A 23557-nucleotide genomic window follows, 5' to 3' on the forward strand; every position below is an offset into this window, starting at 1 on the left:
GAAACATAGATTTTGATTGCGGGCTTCAAGAAAATATAAAATGATGGTGAAAATTTATAAAAATCATGCTTCAAAAAGTAAATGTGCATACGGATCAGTCACTTTTTACAGATTGTCAATACGATCTTCGGTTAGAGAGAAACACAGGTGATGATGTTGGGTTAAAAAAATAGTAATCAACTATAGAAATTTATAAAAATTTCACAGATTAAATTAGACACTCTCATGAAGATGATGATTTTTACGTATGATCAATACAATCTTCGATGAGGGAGATACAGCTTCAGCAAGATGCACTTGGATTTTCACAGTGTTTCTCAGTTTTGAAAACAGATTCTGACTTTGATTTTTGAAAATCGGGTTACAGAACTAAAAATAAATAAATTTTTTATTAAAAAATGTAGACATATGCATGATTCTATCATAAAAAATTTAGATTTAAATAATGATCATAAATAGGTGAAACATCATAATTATCAGGCGGCGGGAATTGGATATCTCAAAAATAAAACCCTAAACATGATCTAATCTAATTTATGCATGCAAAAATCAATAAAACGTATACCTATTGCCATGAATCATGATTAAATGCATGAACAACTAAAAATATGCATGAGCATGATAAAAATAAAAATAAAAACACAGGGAAGCGTGAACAAAAATTTGATTTAGCCATTAAAAGAGGGATTCAATCCATAGAGGGGTCGGATCTCGATCTTTTTCCGGGCATTTATGAAATAAACAAAGTATAAGAATGGTTGACAAACCAAAAATGTGCAAAACTCATTAAGCACTCAGTTGATCATCTTCTTGAAGCTCTCACATGGTTTCTTGAATGAAAAGAAAAAGAAAATCTACAGTACAAGGGGCGGCAATGGTGTTTGCAATGGAAAAACTGAAAAATTTAATTAAAATTAGAAGGAAGAAGGAACTCACCTTGGGGCTGCTGCTAGAACTTGGAAGAGCTTGAAGGAGAGAGAAGGTGGCTGGAGAGATGGAGAGAAGAAGATGGGGAAGTCGACCCCCATATGGTGAGTATTTATAGAATTTTATTAGGTTTTGTTTTAGAGAGTTCCAACTTAATTAGAAAGGATAAGCAAGAGGGGGGGGGGGGGGTTGACCCCCTCTCTTGGAGAGTTTTAATAGAAAACAACTTTGACTAACTTAATCGATATCTAACCTAACTAGAATTCTAACAAATCAATCCAAATGTGGTGCCACCTAGGTGGGCCCCATATTTGGTTTTCTAAATAACAAAAATAATGGTTTTTAAAAAAGGTTAAAAACAAGTGGAAATAAAACCAAAGGTTAAAAACAAAATGGAGAACTAATTAGAACATATTTAAAACTCTAACTAATCCTAAATGGACTTAAATACCCTCAAATGTGGCACCACCTAATGTGGGCCCCACATTTGGTTTTTCAAAAATGATTTTAAAAGGGTAAAAATAAAGAGGTTAAAAATGAGTTTTTCAAGAATCTTTATAAGGGGTTAAAAATAATTTTCAAGAATATTTTTGTATTTTTGAAATAAGTAAAATATGAAAATGAAACAAAATTGAATAAAGATGAAAAAATTAGGGTTTTGGTGCCGCCTACAGGGTGGGTCCCACTTAAACGAAAATGGTAAAAATTGGAAATTGAATTGAAAAATAGGTTTAAAACGAGTCCAGATCATTTTTCTAAAAAAAAATTGAAATAAAGGAATATAAAGCCTTGGGGTATGGCCAAATGGAAAATACTGATTTAAATCCTAAACCTAGGTTTTTGAAATTGATTTTGAAAGAAAGGTTTTAAAATTGAGTCTGATTTGGTATTTTGAAAACAAGAGTGTTGGGTCTCGAAAATGACATGCAATGACATAAAATGTGACAAAATAATATGAAATGACATGCAATTACACGAAATGATATGAAATGACATAAAATGATGCAAAGTAACAAACTCTGGATGGGAGATTTGAAGTCTCAGATCCCTGCAGAGACAAGGAATTGACAATTCCTATCCGAGGATGAGAATTGATAATTGAACATCAAATCCGATTTTGGATCCGATCCAAATGTGAATTGGGTCTCGAATATAGCTAAAATTGCAAGAAAGGAATTATTCTGGGCCCATATTGGAAACTGTTCTAGCTTGGAAAACGATAAAAATGATGTTTTGAACAAAAAATGATCTGAGAAATGAATTTGCCCCTGTAGAGCAAAGAGTGACATTGGAAAATGGGGTTTGAACTAGTTTGAACTAGTTTAAACAAAATTCTAGGGTTTTTAAACTCAAATAAACTAAGAAGACACTGACTCAACTAAACTCTTAGGCTGGATGATCGAGAAATGACATCATTTTTAGAGAAATGGTGAGAAATGAATACTGGAATAAAGTGGGTAACAGGAATATACTGGGTTTGAGCTACAATGAAGGTCAGTTATACTGAGATAAACTAAATCTGAAGCTTAAACACTAACTGGACTGACTGGGGTTAGCTCAATTTCAGCTGAAATGAACTGAAACGGGCTAAAGTGAGCTCCAAGACTGCGAAAAATGGATTTGAACTGGAACCAGACTACTTGAACTTCTGGTGAGCTCAAGTTAGACTCAGAGAAATAGGGTCGATAGAAAATTACTGACTTGGAGAAAATTGGTTAGAATTTGAGCAAGAAATGAGCTCATTTTTCAAGAAATGAACTGATTTTAGCTGAAATGGTCAGAAATGTACATGATTCGCTCATCGTGAGCTTAGGAGAGCTAGGAATGCCATACATTCTAATTGCCCTGAACTTAAAAATGAGTTTGGTTGACTCTGACTGTGATCTAATGATCATGCACGTGTGGTATGATGTTTATTGTGTTTTTATTATTTTGTCAGGGAAAAAATTGCATCTCTTTGCTTGATATTGCAAAAATACTGAAATTATTTTTAAAGAAATAGGGTTTGGAAAGACTAATTTGTCTATGTTGGATTATTAAAAAATCATATGTTGTTATTTTAGAGGTTTTATTGAATGAGTTCATGTAAAAGAGTCACGAAAATATGAATTTGGGTGGCATATTTGTGCTCACCTGAATGCATATAACTCACTATCACGTATTTTCGGCCTAACACCCGACCGATAAATCATTCTTATATCCCTCATTCAGAAGCATTTTTATGAACAATTTATTGCATTGGAAAGCTAACAAAATTTCACAAATTCCATGAAATTTTGAGCTCTATTCTTTGATTGTGCACTGAACCGTGATAGTTAGAAGAGAAAAGTATAGGCATGCACTAAACCAATTGTATTTTCCTCATCCAGAGGAATTTTTATGAACGGTTTATGACAACAGAAAGTTGGCAAAATTATCATCAATCTGTGAAAATTTTAGCTTTATTCGATGAATGTTCACGTTTTGTGACAATTGTAACAGTCGAACATAATTGAGGATCGATGGGTTCTAAACCAATCAAAGGCCCAATTAGCAAATAAGTGTGAACCCTATACGAGAATTAAATATGTAACGCCCCAAAATTTTAACCCTAACATTTTAGAAAAAACTTTTTTTCTTTTTAAAATAGTGAAAATAACTTTTTTCTTTGGGTTAAACTTTCTGGACGGGTTACAGTACAATTAATTATCATAACTGAATTAAAATATAAACATTAAGATTTAATTCAGTTTTAATAATTTAAATTATATATCAGAATATTTAAAAAACAATATTTATTTTTTTTAAACTATCCCCGGGAAAGGAAAAGATTGGCTCTTGATGCTACCCAAGCATTTCGCATCTGCTCTACAGTTGCACATCATATTCTACCTGAAACCCCCTAAAATGGGCCAGACTTGTGAAAGTCTAGTAGAAAATAATATACTTGCATAAATGCACGATATGATAATACATTCAAACACAGCCTCAGATATGTCAATCATGTCATACACATCTTAGTAGACTATAACACAAAAATTATGCTAACAATTAAAATAACAGACCATTTATATGCACATTTATTCATACTAAATTTTGCATCAACACAATAAATTATGCATATGCATAAATATTTACAAAATACAAAAACATATACAATATTCATTAACTTATCATTTCAGTGTTGTGAATCCTTCATACATGAATAGCTTCTTATCTTCACTTATTATTTTCTTGCTTAAATGATATATGTCATATTCTCTCTCTCTCTATATATATATATGTATATATATATATGCAATTCATAATCCTGTTTCACTTGTCAATATTTGTTTGTCGGTACAATACAGACTCTTTCAGATAGAGGTATGACCCAGGTTTGTATTTTCAAACAATTGTGTCCTATTAACTTGTGTGATACCCTAACTGTGCATACTCTAGATAGGGAATATAATTTTATAGAGAGAGGTTTTAACTCTTGTAATCCTGATATATCAGAGTTTTCTCATGAGTCTTACCTATCACACTGCAAATAAATCATAGTAGTTCCTCTTGTTACTAGTCCTGTGGATGGAGGACAAAAGCAACCTTCCGTGCTAAGCCAAATATCTCACAAAATCATCAGTACCATGCTTACTCTCTCAATAAGCTTCAAGAGAATTAATTTTATTTTGATTTCTTAATTAACTCTCTTGTTAATAGTGGCAATGCAAACACATTCAGGGTTCATATGAAACAATATTCATGGCACTCTATGCATATTTTTGATTAGTTTTTACAATAAAATCAATATAAAATGCAATCATTATGCATTTACACAGTCAAGGTAGGTTAATCATTGCTATTTATATATGCTCAATTCAATCAATAATGAAATGCATTCATTTAACATGCATATCGGTCTAATATCATATTTAAGCATCAACAAACATGTTGCAAAAAGTAAAATACAACTCGCCATTCACACATGTTATACTGTGCAGTTTGGATCCCTCTTAACCCGATTTTAGAAAACCCACCAAAAATCATAGGTACCAAAACTCAAAATTTTACTGAGATTGCCCCATCATCTCAAGAATACAGTCCAAAAACAGAACACTCTAGTATTTTTATTTTTATTTATTGACCTCATTTTTATAGAGATATTATTTTTTTCTAAGACTAGTTGGAACAAAAAGACAAGGACAGAATAACCAAGATCCAAACTCATGCAATATCTATTAAGCAAGAACAAAAAATATGATGAAACTCATACAATCATGATTTTTAGATGCTCTAAACACATTTACAACATTATACAACACATCTTTGATCATATTTAGGCTAATCTTGTGAAAACATTAACAAACAAAATCCAAAAATCACAAAACCTTCATGGAATATCTCAAATACGATTTCATCTATTTAAAAATGATAAGAGACATAAAAATAACATGGAATCATGAATTATTTATTCAATAACTTATCGTTTAATTATGCTATGCATGTCTTAATCTACCATATATAATCAGATTAACTTTTTTTATCATCAAACATCAAAACCCTAAAATATTTTTGGCAAAACCTTCTTCAAAATGATTTTCTTATATTTTTAACCAAGATGTATGCAAGAGATATATTTATAGCATCAAGATCCATAAAAAAATATTTAAAAACATACTTTTACATTCATTATTCTTACTGAACAATCAAATAAAATACAAATCTATCTTTTCACATTATTTTTACTTTTTAGGGTTTTGAAAGTAGTCTTTTTCAAATCATTTTCTCAAAATTGATCTTCCAAAATACCATTTTGGGTTTTCGAAAATCTTTTTCACGTACATCTAATAGTTATAGATGTTCTAGGCATAAATTTCATGAAAATCCAACCACTGGATTAAAAAGAGGGTATGCTAATGTATTCCAAAATTGATCATAAAAGTAGAGATTCTCTATCAAAAACATGCTTTTCGTAATGATACCGTCACTTTTTTCTTCACTTATATCTCATTCTGGGTTGGATTAGACCTTCACCAAGGTGGATGCAGGTCTCTAATGGAGGTCTAAATTTTTCTAATGGCTTGGAAGAAGAATGAGATGTGAAGAAGAATAAGGGAGAGATGTGCATCCCTATCATGAGGGCATCTATTTATAGATGGGCCTTGGCAAGAGTCTTACCTCTAATATAAGATATTAATATTTATTAAAAAAAATTATTAATAAAATAAGTAAATAAATTATGGATCCTAAATTATTAAATTTAGAAATTGATTAAGCTAGGAAAGAAATGTAGGAGCTTTTTACCTTGACTTGGGCTCTAGTGATATGGTAACCTTCTGTGGGGCCTATAGACCCAAAGACTCAAAAGAATTTGACGTTTAAATAGTTCATTTGATAGCCCTTAAAACGTAAATCGTTGTGATGGTCTTAGATGTAATCATACACATACAGATCGGCAATAAAATTTAGTTGGTGCTAAAAAACATTGATTTTGACCTACAATTAGGCATGAACTTCAGTTGATGATAAAATGCTTAAATCGACACTAATTTAGGTATATAGATAGTCAATTTCAATGCCCTCAAAATGAGAAACGTTATGGTTGACTCCGATCTAATAGGTGAGCTACAGATCAGTTGAAATTTTTATCAAAACAATAATAACATTGTTCAGAGCGTCTGACCCTATGGGTCCAATCCAATGAGTTTGGATCCAAATATCCTAAGTTATATCTAACCTGATTAATCCTTAATTAGATCCAAATGTTATGAATTATATCTAACTTAATTGATTTAGATCCAAATATCATGAGTTAAATTCACTATCTAATATAAGGTTCAAATCCATATTAGACCCGAATGCTAAGATTTAGATCCAATTCCAATATCTATAATCTAAACATATACACATCATTTACTTTCTTGTTTATTTCATATTTTTTAAAATTTTATAATTATTCTTGCAATGTTCTTCATATCTTGAGACTTAATTTCATAATATTTCAAAATCAAGAAAATAAAGAAGTTCATGAAAATCAAGAAATTTCACTCATGTCATAGATGCACATAAAGCTCATCATTTATTCATTTTAATTGCCAAAGAAAAATCTCGGATTTTACAGAATATGTTTTCGCAATTGTATTTTTCTGCATAAATACTGCCAAATTAATATTTTATACAGGGATTAGGTGGTCATCATAGGCATGAATGGAATGAATTAAATGTGCATTGATTGAATGAAATGATTATGTAACAAATGGATGAACTATTTATGCTCGAAATGGCTGTCGTCATTTGCTTTTGAATTGAGCGAAATGAATGTATACTAAAATTGAATATAGATGCTTAAGTTGTATGACGACTGCATGTTTATAATTGAATATAAAAATTAAATAAATACATTGGTGCATAAGTGGTCTCTCATTTGAGGCATGTGCATCCATAGGCCCTAAGGGGGTCGGATTGTGTAAATATGACTGAATGGAGTGTTGCATGGAATTAATGGTTACAAATCTAAATATGTAACACTAAATATTGATGCTTACAAGGAGAAAAAAAGCAATACTAGTTTGACTTCATGAATACTATACTTGAGCACAGAAGGTTGCTCATCCCCAACTACGAAGATAGGTGAATCTTCTATATTAGATTGCAACATAGATGAACATAATCTCACGAGTAAAGTCTGATGCATCAGGATGGTGGTGTTGGTAGCTTCTCTCACTCGTGTAGTCTCTCATCCAGTATTGGTGAATGGTGTCTGACCAAGCCAAAGTCACCCTTGTTTGAAAATACCGCCTGCTCCATGGCCCTGATCTAGGTTACTACCTGTGTTTGTACCCATAGGAATAAGAACTAAAACATGAAGCGAATGCGCATTTAGTTAAGCATAGCACACATCATCTAAAAATAAAACCTAATTAAAGATAAAAAGTTACTTATGCATACAATTCAACTTCTGCAATGGTAAGTGCATGCATTTTTAACTGGTTGTGCATATTTAAGTGTTTATAGTTAAGTGTCTTCTTTTGATTTAAAGAACTATGTAAATCTATGTTAAAAAGTTCTATGAAGAATTGCACATATGTATTCTTAGTGTGCTTAATAATGTTTGGGCATATGAGTATCAGATTAAATCTTCTTTACTTGTTTTAATTTATGTGTATTGAATAGTTCTGCTCTACTAAAGACTTAATTGTCTGGCCCTATTATAATTAGATATTTTTAGGTAGTGAATGAGGGACTAAGCGATGACGGAAGGTTGCAACAGGAATCGAGCCAAACCTTTCCCAATTTTTGGACTTATTTTGGATTGCGAGCATTTACGAGTGCTCAAGACTCTGATATTGACTTAATTTGAAAATACTATGTTCTTATTTAAATTTAAAGTGTAATGAACATTTAATTAATTATGAATGTTTAATTTTAAATTCATAGTGTATTTGAAATGGATATGTGCGAACTGTAATATGCCAAAGCATTTATCCCGTTCAAATTTTTGCTGTAATTTTATAAAATCATTTCAAAAAAATTATTTACGTGATTTTCATGATAGAAAATTCGAGGTGTTACATTGTGTGTCTGAGAGAATGGTGGTCCTAGGGTAGACAAGGAGGTGACAACATTCTTGTTGCACTTCTTTGGCACATGTGTGTTCATCAATACTAGTGAAAATTTGATTCATGGATCATACATTAAATTGTTGCAAGATCTAGATTGCATCGATGAATACACATGGGAAGCAACCTCACTTGCACACCTATATGCAAGTTTGAGTGTGACAAAACGTAGAAGAAAAAAATATCTCTGGCTTGCTGGTTCTATTGGAGGTATTTAGTCTTTCATTATACCTAAACTTTTGAATTATTTAATATAATTAATGTATTATACTATGTATGAATTCATGTTAATTCTTATATTGATCCTTTTACGTTTGGATATGTGATCACATATCTATTGAAATTCCCTTGAGATGTGACAATGTTCTAGAATTTTCACGTGTTGCAATGTTGAGTTGGTCATGCAACAAAGATGGAGGGAATGAACAATACGCGTTGAGTCCACACATAGGAAGGGCACATTGGGTTGCATCATTGTATAAGATGATGAGGGCACATGTAAGTATTCTTTAAACAATTTCCTATATTTTTATAAATAATATGATATACGACTAACCATGAATGAAACTCCATTCTATAAGTAAAGTGATGCATTTACAAAGGCACAAAGAAGGATGAGGAGAATAAAGATGTGGTTGTGCAAGCGAAGGACATCACGAGAAGGGACATTTGGTTGCATAACATGAATAAAGTTGAGTGTCAAATGGCATGTAGAGTGTTCTGGCAGTTTCAGTTTGTTCAACAACCACCTTGTTGCACTTGCGTTGTTATCAAAACTGTCTCGATGATAATGAATGATCGGATGTAGGATTACCCCACAATGTTCCTCTCCAAACTTGAAGATTGGCATGATGATGATGAAGACATTGACTTGTCATCCATGGTACGTAGATGCTAACAACCTACCGTTTGCAAGCATTCCCTCTGCAAAGGGGCATTGAGAAGGAGGAGGAACTTAGGGCGAGGAGTCTGAAGCACATTACTCTTAGTGGAGCAGAAAATGAATTGGCACTTGCATTGGCTGAAATCTGCATGATGGAGTTGCTTAAAGCAAAGAAGTTCATTATATGAACTCAAGATGACCTTATCGCTAACAATAATATGGTCATCGAGGAGCTACGAGTGTGCCAAACACATTCACATCAATGACCTCTATTTTTTATTATTTTATAAATCATTATAATTAATTTCTAAATAATTATAAATATAATTATAATTGAATTTCTTATAGTTTAACTAGTTTGAATTTATATCGAGCTTAATAGTTTAACTAGTTTGAATTATAAATACCTAGTTTGACTATAACTAATTATTTTTTAATTGTGTGAATGCATATAGTTTTGTGAATTGTGTTACAGGTTTCAAATATATATACACATAAATTTGACTATTATTCGATATAAATTTAAATATAGGTAAATTATGTGTTTGCAGAAAATTTGAATATTACATGTGAATTTGAATGTTATAGGTGAATTGTATATCCATGATAAATTTGAATATTATAGGTAAATTTAAATGTTATAGGTGAATTGTGTATCCACGGTAATTTGCATATTATAGGTGAATTTTAATGTTACAGGTGAATTATGTATTTATTGTAAATTTTCAGTTATTATAGATGAATTTGAATATTATAGATGTATTGTGTATCTACGAATTCTTATAACTGAAACCTTTCGAAACTTCATAAATAGTTCACAATTCACATATATAGTACGAAGTTTGCATAACCAAATTTGTAAACTTTCTATAACTAAAACTTGTCGAAACTTCGTAAATATTATACTAAATTTGCATATATAGTATGAAGTTTACATAACCAAATATGTAAATTTCATGAAACTAAAATATGTTGAAACTTCATAAATAGTCCACTAAATTCACATATATAGTACAAAGTTTGCATAATCAACTTTGCAAACTTTCTATAACTAAAACCTATCAAACTTCATAAATATTCTATTAAATTCGCATATATAGTATAAAGTTGCATAATAAATTTGTAAACTTTCTATAAGTGAAATCTATCAAAACTTCATAAATATTCCACTAAATTCACATAAATAGTATGAAGTTTGCATAATTATATCTGTGAACTTTTTATAACTGGAACCTATTGAAAGTAGTGATATGCGCATATAATACATTATGAAGTTTCGTGAAGTTCGCACTTCGTAACAACTATCACAAATAAGGTACTGACTTTGCAAATAAGGTCATTATGAATATGCTCTTTATATGCAGTTTTTCTAATAAATTTATAGATTTTCATGTCCTTGTTATAGAACATTAAACCTCATTTCAAGAAACTGCATGCCCTTTGTGTGCCTGAGATCAATGTTTGGGACATCTATGATATTAAACTCACCTTTGACCTAATCAGAAAAGTTAATTTGAATGATATTGCAACCTAGTCAAAATGCATTAAAAACTTTCATGAGAATCATCACAAGGGGAAAGAAAAAATATTGTTGGTTCTTTTCAGAAACAAACCAGAAAAAAAACAAAAATGACTATATATGATTTGGCAAGCATGAGAATGTAAGAAAATTCACACACCAAAAATTTATGCAGATTGACTCATATTTACAGATCTCCTTAAGGATCAATTACTTAAAGGAAATCTATACAATTTTATGCAAACTTTGTATTATATATGCAAATTTAGTGAAATATATGTGAAGTGATGACATGTTTCAATTATAAAAAGTTCACGAATTTAGTTATGTGAACTTCATATTATAAATATGAATTTAGTAGAATATTTGTAAAGTTACGATAGGTTTCAGTTACAAGAATTTTTCAAATTTGGTTATGCAAACTCCGTACTATATATATGTATTTAGTGAAATATTTACTATAACACCCCAAATTTTTTATCCCAAAAATCATGTAATTTTTTTTTAATGATTTTATAAAAATTACAGAGAAAATTTGAATGAGATAAAAGCTTTGGCATATTACAGTTCTATCATAACCGTTTCAAATACACTATGAATTTAAAATTAAATATCCACAACTAATTAAATGTCCATTACACTTTGAATTTAAATAATAGTCTTTTCAAATTAAATCAATATCAGAGTCTTGAGTACTTGTAAGTATTCACAATCTAAATCAAGTCCAAAAATTGGCAAAGTCTTGGCTCGATTCTCGTTGCAATCTCCCACCATCGCATGATCGTCTATTCATTGCTGAAAACATTAAGCAATAGTAAGGTAAAAAAAACTACTGAAAACATTAAGCAATAATAAGGTCAAAAAATTAAGTCCTCAGTAGGGCAGAGCTATTCAATACACATAAATTAAAACAAGTAAACAATAATTAATATGATATCCAAATGCCCAAAAATGATTAAGTATACTAAAACATACCTATATAAAATTCTTTACAAGACATTCTAACATACATTTATAAAGGTCTCTCAATCAAAGCATTCACTTCACTATAAACAATTAAATATGCATGAGTAGTTAAAAATGCATGCACTTACCCTTGCAAAAGTCAAACTGTATGCATAAGTGACTTTTTATCTTTAATTAGTTTTTTTTTAAATGATGTATGCCATGCCTATCTGAATGTGTAATCATTTTAGGTTTCGGTTCTTAGCTCTATGGGTACTAACATAGGCTTAAACCTGGCTCAGGGCCATGGCACATGCAATGTTTTCATATAAGTGTGGCTTTGGCCTGGTCGAGCACCTTTGCCCAGTCTACGAGTGAGGGATGAGCGTATCGAGAGAGCGCTTCCAACACCATCATCACGATGCATCAGTTTTTCACTCATTAGTTTCTATCCTCTACGTTGTAGTCTAATCCAGAGGTTTTGCCTATCTTTGTGGTTGGTGAGTAGCAACCTTCCATGCTCAAAACAATGCCCACGAAGTCGAAACTAACACTTGTCTTCTCCTTGCAAGAATTGATTTTAGTGTTACATGATTAAACTTTTAAAATTTTTTAATTTCATGCAACACTCATTTATGAATCCAACTCATGGATTTGGCCTCTTTCGAGCCTATGGATGCATATTTTTAAAACATGGCTTTCAAGTATCATTGCACAATGTTTTTCTTTCATTTTGACTTTAGTACACATTCAACATGAAGCAATGATTTTAACAACTAAATGCATCCAGCCATTCACATTAACATGTATATGCCATTCATTTCAATATCAACATTCATAAACAATTGCATATTTTTATTCGATCGCAATTCAACCGCTTTTCGTCCAGATCATTAGTGAATGGCCATAAGGCTAATTAGTGCATGAGCACTTCATTTAATTCGTGTGTTATATTGGGCACTCAATTTCTGCATAAAAATTATCTTAGCAGTTGATATGTAGTATGATACTCACTTACAAACGCAAAACCATATAGAAATCACACGTATATGCTAACCGGGCCTTTAACCGGTTCAGAAGTTGCCGAATCTCATTTTTGTTTGTCTGTTATAACTGTCACAGAAAAGTGTACAGTCATCTAATAGAGTCAAAATTTTTACAAGTTATAGATAATTCTGTCAACTTTTTGATGCTATAAATCGTTCATAAAAATTTCTTTGGATGCGGAAGATACGACCAGTTTAGTGCATGTCTGTACTTTTTTATTCCAACTGTCATGGTTTAATGCTCCGTCTGAGAACAAAGCTCAAAATTGTTACGACAATGAAGTCGTACATGATACTTCAAGTACAAGGTTTTGATGATGAGCAAGTGAAATCAACTGCATTTCAGCTAAGGCAATGAAGAAATTGAAGAATTCGATGAAGAATCTTTGAAGACTAGTGTGCAAATGTTAAATTCATTAAAAGTCTTAGATTCTTGTAAGAGCCTTACTTAGAGTGCATATTTAGGTTGCATTTTACCTAAAAAGTCTTTAGAAAAACTTTTCTAAAAGAACCCTTCATGAAAAGCTTTTTAGAAAACTCTTTTCTTAAATTTTCGTGTTTATTAGTTGACCAATAGACTCACCAGTCGACTAATCCTTTCGCGCCATATTTTCTAAAAAGTCATTTTTTGTCAAATTAGTGGACCGAAGGTTTTATCAGTCGACTGGACAGAATGTCTGTTTTCTGGAAAATTTAGCAGCAGTCGACTAATGACTTTATCAGTCGACTGGACAGAACATGTGTTTTCTGGAAACTTAGCAGCAGTCGACTAATGCTTTTATCAGTCGACCAGACAGAATGTATGTTTTTCAGAAGATTTTAGCAGCAGTCGACTGAAAGGTTTTTCAGTCTACTAATGATATTATCAGTCGACTAACTTTTCTCTAGTCGACTAAGTTTCAAAAGTTTAGATTTTCAAACAGCTCGATAAACAGATCAGTCGACCAACGATAACTGTCAGTCTACTAATAACTAACTATTAGTCGACTAACTACTGTTCCAGTCGACTAATTTTGTTGTTTTTCCTGAAACTTCAAAAAGGCGTGTCTTTTCATTTTTTAAACGTTTTGATCGTTCAAAATGGACTGTTTTGATCATTCAAAATGGACTGTTTTGACACCCTTTCATACCTTCAACGTATGGAAACTTTCAACTATAAATATGAGTGCATTTTACACTCAAAATAACTTCAATTCAATCAATTTGAATCAATTACTCTTTGCTTTTCACTCATATTCATTTTCTCACTCACTTGATATTTTCACTTCAGCTTTTCACTCAAATTCCTTTAAGAGATAGTGAATTCGTGAGTAGAGTATTTCAACAATCTCAAAAGCCAATTGCATCTCATTTGCATTCAAAAGAAATGGCTCATAGGTGGTATTGTAAGTTGTTACTTATTTCAATTTTCTGTAAAAGGAAGGACTCATTGGTTTAAAGGAGTTGTTTGCTTTCAGTAGGTGTGTTACTGGAAGTGGGACCGGATTTGGTCTGTATGATCTTGTAGTTATACAAGGTTGATAGTGGAAATCTCAAGCGGGTTTTGCTTGGGGACTGGATGTAGGTCGGGAAAGATCGAACCAGGATAAATTCTTATGTTCGTTTGTGTGATTGCTTTTCAAATTGCAAAATTTGTTAATATTCCGCAGACGATTTTTAAAAGCACTATTCACCCCCTTCTAGTGCTTTTTGCCTCGATCCTACTGCACTTTCATTTGGTATCAAAGCAGGTTTGCTATTATTTTGATTTGATCATCATCTAGCATAGCAACTACAACATCTCAGTACAAAGAAGGATGCTCCTTTGTTCGTTCTCCTCTCTTCGATGAAACAAACTATGGATACTGGAAAGTGAGAATGACAATATTCTTGCAATCCATGGATCTCGATATTTGGAGAGTTGTTTTAGATAAATACCAAACTTTATCAATTGATTTCAGCCGATGGACCGATGAAGAAAAGAAGACTGCTTCACTTAATGCCAAGGCGATGAATGCATTATATTGTGTTGTTGACAAGGTAGAGTTCAATCACATCTCTTAATGCTCTACAACAAATGAAATATGGCATACTCTTCTCGTGACTCACGAAGGTACGTCAAAGGTAAAGGAATCTAAAATTGCTTCTTTAGTTCATAAATTTGAATTGTTTAAAATGAAGCAAAATGAATCTATATCGGACATGGTAACAAGAATGACCGATACAACGAACACTCTAAAATCCCTTGGAAAAGAATATTCACAAGTGGATTTAGTAAGAAAGATCCTAAGGTGTTTAACTCCTGAATGGGAGAGAAAAACCACTGCTATTGAAGAGGCAAATAATTTAAACACTCTCACTCTTGAAGATTTGGTTGGTAATCTAATGGCATATGAAGTCCAACTTCAAGACAGACAAGAAGAAGAACCCAAGAAGAAATCTCTTGCTTTTAAGGCTACTTCTGAATCTGAAAATTCAGAAGAAGATGAAGATCAAGATATTGCCCTCATCACAAGGCAATTCAGAAGAAGATGAAGATTCATAAAAAAAGAAAGATTTCAAAGAAAGGTAAAGAAAGTGGATTCTTCCAATCCTAATGAAGTCAAATGTTTTAATTGCAAAAAGGATGGACATATCAAGAAAGATTGTCCTCTTCTCAAAATCAAGCCCAAGGACCAATTCAAGAAAAAAAAGGCATTTCAAGCATGTTGGGATGATAGTGACTCCTCTTCCAATGAAGAATCAAATGAAGAAGTCGCCAACATGTGATTTGTAGCACAAGAAGATTCGATAAGTCAATTTGACTATGATGAGTTATTAGAAGCATTTAATGATTTATATGCTAAATTTAAGAGTCTAAGTTCTAAAAATAAAGAGTTAAAAACTGAAAATTCAACTCTTGACTCTCAAAACAAAGCATTACTTCAAGAGATAGAAGATCTCAAGAAGGAAAACTCTTGCCAAGCATTTGAGATAAAAGAAATTGGAGTTAGAACCAATCTCTTACAAAAAGAAATAACTAGTCTAAAAGAAAAATCAAATGATTTTCTTTCTATAGTGACCAAATTCACAAATGGTCAAGAGAATCTAGAAAGACTTCTTGGTTCTCAAAGATGTTAGACCAAACTATGTGGTGAAGAATCAAAGACAATATTCTCAACCATTTATTCATAGAACTAAATTTTCCAGTTCTAATAGAAATGCATCTAATCATGAAACTTATAATGCTTATAAGCCTAGACATGATTATTCTAGAAATGCTAAATCTTTTTATAGAAAGAATATTTATTATCAAAGGAAACCAAAATCCAAATGGATATGGGTTCCTAAGACTAACTCTCATGGACCTGAAAATAGAAAGGGGTCAAATGCTTTGTCTTCTAATTTTGTTGTAGGTACACAAAATAAAGAGCAAATGGATATTGGACAGCGGTTGTTCCAAACATATGACTGGAAGACCGGAGTTATTTTCCACCCTCCAAAATAAAGATGGAGGAACTGTCACCTTTGGTGACAATGACAAGGAAAAAGTAATAGGTATTGGTAATATTGGTAATCCAAAATTTTCCTTGATAGAAAATGTTCTTTTAGTAGATGGTTTAATGCATAATTTATTATCTATTAGTCAATTATGTGATAAAGGTTTTCATGTTTCTTTTGAAAATGATTTATGCTTAATTTCTGATTTTCAATCTAAAAAGATCATTTTTAAAGGTAAAAAAAGGAACAATGTGTATGAACTATATCTAGATGAGTTACCCACTTTTAATGAAAAATGTCTTATTGTTTCAAATGAAATTCAATGGTTATGGCACAAGAGACTTGGACATGTTAACTTTAAAATTATTTCCAAGTTATCCAAGAATGATCTTGTAAGAGGCCTACCTAGAATACCATATAAGAAAGATCACTTATGTGATGCTTGCCAAAGGGGTAAACAAATCAAGAGTTCTTTTAAAGCAAAAGATATAGTTTCAACAAAACGTCCTCTTGAACTTTTACATTTAGATCTATTTGGACCATCTAGAATTCAAAGTTTGAATGGTAGCAAGTATGCTTTTGTTATAGTAGATGATTATTCTCGGTTTACATGGGTGATTTTTCTAAAAAGCAAAAATGATGCTTTTTCGGAATTTTCTAAACTTTGTAGAAGAATTACAAATGAAAAATCTACATCTATAAGTAAAATTCGTAGTGATCATGGTGGTGAATTTGAAAATGAATCTTTTCTAAAGTATTGTGATTTACATGGTATATCTCACAACTTTGCTTTTCCTAGAGCGGCTCCACAAAATGGAGTTGTTGAAAGAAATAATAGAACTTTGCAAGAATGTGCTAGAACCATGCTTCAAGATAAAAATTTACCAAAATACTTTTGGGCTGAAGCAATAAATACAACATGTTATGTCTTAAACCGTGTTCTTATTCGACCAATCTTACATAAAACATGTTTTGAATTATATTATGATCGTATACCAAAGATCTCATATTTCAAAAATTTTGGTAGTAAATGTTTCTTGTTAAATACCAAAGATAATCTTGATAAGTTTGATTCAAAATGAGATGAATCAATATTTCTTGGATATTCTTCTAAAAGTAAAGCTTATCGTATTTTCAATAAAAGAACATCTTGTATCAAAGAATATTTACATGTTGCATTTGATGAGAATTATGAGCAGGTTATACCTCTAAGCGAAGGAGAAGTAATACTTCAAGAAGAACCCTTGATAGAGAATACTTCTCAAGAAAATGTTTCTCTTCAACCTGTTTGGAAAGAAGTTCTTAATCATCCACATGAACAAGTTATTGGAAAAATAAAAAGTGGTGTTCAAACTAGAAGGCAATTGGAAAAATATATTGCAAATGTTGCTTTCATATCTAAAATAGAACCAAAGAATATCAATGAGGCTTGTGATGATGAATTTTGGCTTTTGGCCATGTCTGAAGAACTTAACCAATTTACTAGGAATGATGTTTGGGATCTAGTTGAAAGACCAAAGGATCATCCAGTAATTGGAACAAGATGGGTCTTCCGAAATAAGCTGGATGAAAATGACGAAGTCATTCGAAACAAAGCAAGGATAGTAGCACAAGACTATAATCAAGAAGAAGGCATAGATTTTGATGAAACCTATGCACCAGTGGCTCGATTGGAGTCAATTCGAATGATGCTAGCTTTTGCTAGTTACATGAACTTTAAGTTATATCAAATTGATGTTAAGAGTGCATTCTTAAATGGACACATCAATGAAGAAGTTTATATAGAGCAACCTCTAGGCTTTGAAAATGAGAAATATCCAGAAAAAGTCTACAAATTAAAAAGAGCTTTGTACGGACTTAAACAAGCACCAAGAGCGTGGTATGAAAGACTACGAAATTTTCTAGAACAATCTGGTTTTTCCATTGGTCGGGTAGATTCCATTTTATTTATTAAAAATCTTAATTCAGATATTCTTATTGTGGAAATTTATGTTGATGACATAATATTTTGTTCTACTAATGATTATCTTTGTAAAGAATTTGCTAAAGTTATGCAAGAAGAGTTTGAAATGAGCTTGATGGGCGAATTAAACTACTTCCTTGGACTTCAAATAAAGCAAACTGAAGAAGGAATCTTCATCAATCAGGCTAAGTACACAAAAGAACTTCTCAAGAGATTTGAGATGGACTCATCGAAATCAAGAAGAAATCCTATGAGTACAACTACTTCTCTTGATAAAGATGAAAATGGTAAAAGTGTAGATACTAAGCTCTACAGAGGTATGATCGGATCTCTATTATACTTAACTGCTAGTCAACTTGATATTATGTTTAGTGTTTGTATGCGTGCAAGATTTCAAGCTAATCCAAAGGAATCTCATTTAACTGCAATAAAACAAATTCTTCGTTATTTGAAAGATACTTCAGATTTCGGTTTGTTTTACCCAAAATCATCTTCCTTTGATTTAGTTTCATATAGTGATACAGATTTTGCAGGAAGTAAATTTGATTGCAAGAGTACTAGTGGAACTTGTCATTTCTTAGGAAATTCCTTAGTCTCTTGGTTTAGTAAAAAGCAAAATTCAGTGTCACTCTCAACAACTGAAGCAAAATATATAGCAACTAGTTTAGCGTGTTCACAAGTACTATGGATGAAACAGACCTTAAAAGATTTTGGTTTGAATTACTCCACAACAACTATTTATTGTGATAACACTAGTGTTATAAATCTTTCTAAAAATCCTGTTCAGCACTCAAGAACTAAGCATATTGAAGCTAGACATCATTTCTTAAGAGATCATGTGTTAAAAGGAGATATTTTGTTAAATTTTATTTCCACTAAAGAACAACATGCCGATATCTTCACTAAACCTCTTAAAATGAAGATTTTATGAGAATTAGGAGAGAACTAGGTATTTGCTTATTTTTTGATTTATAAAAATGCTGATTTTTGAACAAAATCTCAAAATCACACTATATTAGTCGACCGATAAAATTTTAGTCGACTGATGCTTTAAAATTTTAGAATGAATTGCACCATATTAGTCGACCGATATATTTCTAGTCGACTATTGGTTTTAAAAATTTTTAGAATGAGTCGCACATTCTTAGTGGACCGATAAAGTTTTAGTCGACTAATTTTTTTTTAAAATTTTAACTGAAGGGACCTGATACCCCTTGGATTTTTTTTAAAACACCCATTTTTTTAAGGGCATCGTTTCATTTTATTTTCACACTTTTTCATTTTTCTTAAAAACAAAACCCTTTCAAAAAATGAAACCCTCTCTCTCTCTCTCTCTCTTTCCTCTGTCTCTTTCGAAAATCCCTCGGAGTGTCGTTTGACCCTCTTCTCGCCAGAATCTTTTGGTCGTGACAGGGAGTCGTCAGAATCTTCTGATCGTGACCAGGAAACGTCGGAATCCTCTTGCAGTAACAGACGCATCTTCAAAACACGCTGGAACCCTCTTGCCGTGACAGTGTATCTTCAGCTATTGCCGAAATCTCCTTGTGGCCGCCTTCTCACCCGTCGTCAGCCACTGTATCCTCCTCTATTTATGTTTCACAACGCCGGACAATATCTTCCTTCTGCCGGACGTCGTTTAGAAGCCGACATTCTTTTTGGTAAATTTGTTTTTTTAACCATGCCTCATTCGAAGTCTGCATCTGCAAAAGATTTAGGTTCTCCTCCTCCTACACCTTCTTCAAGACATGGATTTTCTCTCAGATTACTCTGAAATCCTCTTGTATATGATACTTTTGGATCGATTTCTGCACTACCTATTCTACCAGGCCAAAATGTACTATTTCACTTATTTTCTCGTTACAAAATAAGAGAATTATTTCCAGGAATTTCACATCTTTTTTATGCCTATGCAGATACCCTCCACTATCCTTTTCTGATTCACTTGTTTTATACGAATTTACATATTGATCATGAAATTGGAGTTCTGTCCTCTCTTGTTCGTGATGTTGAAATCGAGTTTGATTCTAAACTACTTAGAGAAATCCTAGAAATTCCATCTTCAGACACTCTTTTCAACACTGTTGAACTGAATGATGAGAGAATTTTTGAACAAATTCTTCTTCCAGGTGCACCTCACTGCCCTCCTTTCAAAAATACTAATCTTCAAACTCGTGCACGCATTGCTGGACGAATCCTTGCCCACAATGTTCTACCTAAAACAGGTTCTTTTGATTACTATTCCACAGATCTTTCTACGACTCTTTATGTTTTATTTGGAAATATTTCTGTAAATTGGGCCAATGTGTATTTTACTAATTTGTGGAAACAAAAACCATTTCTTCCTTATGGATGTCTTCTAACTCGTATTTTCAGACATTTCAAAGTTCCTTTAACAAATAAAAAATATATTAAGCAAAAAGAGTTCTTTGATTAAACAATTTTTAAAAGAATGAAAATTAAATATCTGCCTTCTTTTAAATGTTGATCAAACTGAACCATCTGATCCTATTGAACCATCAATTTCTGAACCTTCACCATCTTCTGTGACACCTTCATCTCATGTAAAAAGAAAGAAATTTTCTACAAGTCAAGACAATGATGAAGTTTTGCAGCGACTGAAAGCCTTGGAGCTACATCAACGCACTTTTCGTGAAGATGTGACTCAACAACTTTCTTCGATTCAGAAATATGTGACTGCAATTAAGGATTTGCTCAACCAACTTTTCTGATCTTTATGTTCTGTCCTTACTAAACTTTGATACTTTATGGGTTGTAATATTTTAAACTTGTATCTCTATTTTGCTTATGCTATTTCTGCCCTTATTCTTTTTTATTATGACAAAGGGGGAGAAAAACATAAAAGATAGCATTACATTGAAAATGCGAAATTAAGAGAAAAAAAAAGCATGGAAATGCAAACCAATCAATATGTGATAAATGTTCTTTAAATGTGCTAATGGAAATGCAAACCAATCAATATGTGATATATGTGCTTTAAATGTGCTAACTTTTAATGTTTTGCATCATAATGATAGGGGGAGTAAAATCTTCATCTATGCATCTAAATGTTTCATCTTTGATTAAGTTTGTCATCATTAAAAAGGGGGATATTGTTACGACAATGAAGTCGTACATGATACTTCAAGTACAAGGTTTTGATGATGAGCAAGTGAAATCAACTGCATTTCAGCTAAGGCAATGAAGACATTGAAGAATTCGATGAAGAATCTTTGAAGACTAGTGTGCAAATGTTAAATTCATTAAAAGTCTTAGATTCTTGTAAGAGCCTTACTTAGAGTGCATATTTAGGTTGCATTTTACCTAAAAAGTCTTTAGAAATTTTTTTCTAAAAGAACCCTTCATGAAAAGCTTTTTAGAAAACTTTTTTCTTAAATTTTCGTGTTTATTAGTCGACCAATAGACTCACCAGTCGACTAATCCTTTCACGCCATATTTTCTAAAAAGTCATTTTTTGTCAAATTAGTCGATCGAAGGTTTTATCAGTCGACTGGACAGAATGTCTGTTTTCTGGAAAATTTAGCAGCAGTCGACTAATGACTTTATCAGTCGACTGGACAGAATATGTGTTTTCTGGAAACTTAGTAGCAGTCGACTAATGTTTTTATCAGTGGACCAGACAGAATGTATGTTTTTCAGAAGATTTTAGCAGCAGTCGATTGAAAGGTTTTTCAGTCTACTGATGATATTATCAGTCGACTAACTTTTCTCTAGTCGACTAAGTTTCAAAAGTTCAGATTTTCAAACAGCTCGATAAACAGATCAGTCGACTGACGATAACTGTCAGTCTACTAATAACTAACTATTAGTCGACTAACTACTGTTCCAGTCGACTAATTTTGCTGTTTTTCCTGAAACTTCAAAAAGGCGTGTCTTTTCATTTTTTAAACGTTTTGATCGTTCAAAATGGACTGTTTTGACACCCTTTCATACCCTCAACGTATGGCAACTTTCAACTATAAATATGAGTGCATTTTACACTCAAAATAACTTCAATTCAATCAATTTGAATCAATTACTCTTTGCTTTTCACTCATATTCATTTTCTCACTCACTTGATATTTTCACTTCAGCTTTTCACTCAAATTCCTTTAAGAGATAGTGAATTCGTGAGTAGAGTATTTCAACAATCTCAAAAGCCAATTGCATCTCATTTGCATTCAAAAGAAATGGCTCATAGGTTGTATTGTAAGTTGTTACTTATTTCAATTTTCTGTAAAAGGAAGGACTCCTTGGTTTAAAGGAGTTGTTTGCTTTCAGTAGGTGTGTTACTGGAAGTGGGACCGGATTTGGTCTGTATGATCTTGTAGTTACACAAGGTTGGTAGTGGAAATCTCAAGCGGGTTTTGCTTGAGACTGGATATAGGTCGGGAAAGACCGAACCAGGATAAATTCTTATGTTCCTTTGTGTGATTGCTTTTCAAATTGCAAAATCTGTTAATATTCCGGAGATGATTTTAAAAGCACTATTCACCCCCCCCCCTCTAGTGCTTGTTGCCTCGATCCTACTGCACTTTCAAAAAATTTATTTGTGAAATTTTGCTAGCTTTCCAATGCAATAAATTGTTCGTAAAAACATATCCAGATGAGGAATATATGAATGAGTTACTGGGCGGGTGTCAGGTCAAAAATGCGTATTAGCGAGTAATATGCATTCGACTGAGCAGAAATAGGCCACCCGAATTTATATTTTCAATTTTTTTCACATGAACCTAATAAATAAAGTCTTTAAAATAAAAACATAGGATTTTTGGTTAGCCCAAAAAATTGATCTGTGTTCCCGAACCCTATTTCTCATAAATAAATTTGGATATTTTCATAAATTCAAGGATGGAGATGCATATTTTTCTATGACAAAAATAACAAAACATGATAAACAACATACCATATGCATATAAATATGATATCACAAATTATAACTAAGATTTATGCAAGAAAACAATAGATTTTTAGCCTACTTTAATTAAAATACAGTTTTTGTTTCTGAAATGTCATAATACATAACATGCATCAATTTATTAATTTTATTTTTCAAGTAGAACGTTCTCTTGAGGGGATGAATCGATTTTTCCTTGATAAAGTTGGACTAAACCCCTCTTTATTAATCTGAATTAGATTTTACGAACACTTTTCTTTTGACAACATGATAATTCAAATTCAAGAAAATGATTTTCATAAAAACAATTTTTGAGATGGTTTTTTTCGAAAACCCTCTCT

Source organism: Nuphar pumila, chromosome 2 (genome assembly GCF_984573655.1).
Source record: "Nuphar pumila chromosome 2, dmNupPumi1.hap1.1, whole genome shotgun sequence".
NCBI classification, from domain to species: domain Eukaryota; kingdom Viridiplantae; phylum Streptophyta; class Magnoliopsida; order Nymphaeales; family Nymphaeaceae; genus Nuphar; species Nuphar pumila.